This window comes from Sinocyclocheilus grahami, unplaced genomic scaffold, assembly GCF_001515645.1.
Source record: "Sinocyclocheilus grahami isolate Dianchi unplaced genomic scaffold, SAMN03320097.WGS_v1.1 scaffold9315.1, whole genome shotgun sequence".
NCBI lineage: Eukaryota > Metazoa > Chordata > Actinopteri > Cypriniformes > Cyprinidae > Sinocyclocheilus > Sinocyclocheilus grahami.
Genome location: NW_015512536.1, coordinates 8,379 through 8,609, shown reverse-complemented (window position 1 = coordinate 8,609; position 231 = coordinate 8,379).

The following is a 231-nucleotide window of genomic DNA, read 5'->3' as shown; positions in this document are numbered from 1 at the left end:
AAAAAAAAGTCTCACTGGAACAGAACATTAATTTGGCATGTTACAGGAAAATTGAAATCACTTGGTTTTAATAACTCTTAGTGAATTGGTTGCTCTTTAAGTCATAACTGGGTTTACAGGATGAATTTCACACAAATGGGCGATCTGTTTGAGGGTGCATTAATGTGCACCTCCACTAGAGAGCAGCAAAACATGTCTGTTGATGTAATATGAAAATTAAGAGTCTTCCAC